The sequence below is a fragment of the Camellia sinensis genome, chromosome 9, assembly GCF_055761805.1.
Source record: "Camellia sinensis isolate YWXY chromosome 9, ASM5576180v1, whole genome shotgun sequence".
NCBI lineage: Eukaryota > Viridiplantae > Streptophyta > Magnoliopsida > Ericales > Theaceae > Camellia > Camellia sinensis.
Window position 1 is genome coordinate 114,134,901 of NC_138969.1, and position 1,886 is coordinate 114,136,786.

The 1,886-nt window shown below is 50.7% G+C and overlaps 1 long non-coding RNA gene across 1 annotated transcript; it reads left to right on the plus strand.

The window, feature by feature from the left end:
• Positions 1-732: 732 nt before the first annotated feature.
• LOC145799157 (uncharacterized) lies at positions 733-1,606 on the plus strand. The gene is made up of 3 exons (XR_014341169.1): positions 733-826; positions 920-1,018; positions 1,350-1,606. It is a non-coding gene; the product is annotated as an uncharacterized LOC145799157 (long non-coding RNA).
• Positions 1,607-1,886: the final 280 nt, after the last annotated feature.

Here is a 1,886-nt window from a genome sequence, read left to right on the forward strand (position 1 = left end):
TATATCTGTTCTGCAGTTGTGGGTGTATGCCTACTTTCCCAGGCTTGCCCCAGTACCTGATGTGGAGACCCCACTCGGCGTCCCCTTTTCTCATCGCTTTGATGTGCGATGCGTGCGGAGACCACTGGAGTCTTTTATTTTCTTCCGCCGCTACTTCGACACCATCACCGCTGCGAAGGTATGTTCAACTTTAGAATTTTCTTAGGCTTCGCTTAGCACTATATGTTTTCAATAACAGTAGATAACAAACTGTATTTCATTTTCAGATCACCTGGCAGCCTTGGGCTCCGTTGCCGGCCGTGGTGAGGGATCACTACGAGGGCGCAGAGGAGACTGCCCGTTGCCGGATTCTGTTGGAGGGCCCGGTCTGTCGGGCTTGGTACCTGTGCGAGCGTTTCTTGCGTCACCCCTGGGTTTACCGGAGCAGATAGTTCCAGGTCCACCTCCTACACATATGAGGCATACAGAGGGGTTCTCCTTTGAGCACATGAGGGACTACACCGTCGGCTGCGGTGCAGAGCGTCACAGAGGTGAGGGCGACTACGCAGAGTACGTCCGGACCTACATTATGCGACCCTTGAGCAGTGGTCACCGAGCTGAGAGAGGGGGACTTGCGGTGCCAGTAGGTAGAGCAGGAGCTGGGGCAGGGACGTCGAGGACGGCTCGTGTCCGTGGCTGGAGCGGAGCTCGGAGGGGTCGGGGGGTTAGTTGGCCAACGCTACCCACGACGATGACATGCCGAGGGCAGGGTGGGACGACGTACCCGATTCCCTTTGCTCCTCCTCCGGCTGACCATGAGTTGGTCAGGTTCTATGACTTACCTCCGGTATGTACTACTTCATCTTGCATCTTACATTGGCATTTCATTTCAGTTTATTTGATATTCCGCAGAATACTGATGCCTTTCATACTTTTGCAGGCGTCTTCCGAGTACACCCGGCAGTCCCTGGAGTTGAATGCCTCCATGATGGGGATGCTACAGCGGACCTTCGACCTCCTGGCCCTCTATAGTATTCCAGTATGTCCTTCTAACGACGGTCTCAAACCATTCATAAATTGATTCGCGTAATCTGATGCACGACACAACACCTGACATACTGATCTCACAGCATCTGATGCACTGCATACACTGCATTTATACACTGCATTCTGCACTTGATAAACTGCTCACAGCGTTCACACACTGTACTCATACACTGCATTCTGCACTGATAAACTGCTCACGGCATTCACACACTGTACTCATACACTGCATTTTGTACTGATACACTGCTCACAGTATTCTGATGTATTTGCCTTTTGTGCTTTTCAGCCTCCCTTCCAGATTCCTCCGGTGGGTGGCGCTCCAGCTGGGCCCTCTATTCCTGCTCGAGGAGGGCGTGGAGACGCTGTACGTCCCCGTACCAGGGCGGGGCGTGTTCATGTCGAGAGTAGCTCTCGGGCGCCGACCCTTGATGATGACGATGATGATGATGATGAGTCCGAGGCAGAGGCAGAGGCCGGGTCATCTGAGGAGGCTGGAGACGACTCAGACTCAGGCTCAGATGGCGATGCTGATGATGATGCCCCTGGACCTTCGTCCAGGAAGAGGGCGAGGACAGATCCCCTGGCCGAGACTACTAATGATGATCCAGATTGCTGCTTTTCTTCTTTTTTGTACTTTTTTTTTTCTTTTTCTTCCTTCTCTTTGCTGGTAGTTAGATTACCTTGTACTGCCGCAGGCAGATTTTTGTTTTCAAAGCTATATACTTGAAAAAGATAATGAAATGAACAAACTTTTTGTTTAAAAGTGTTACATTTACATATCTCATATATTGCATCGCATCACATCATGTTACACCTTAATGTGAATGGAATTGACCTGTTGTCTGAAAAATCGAGCATTT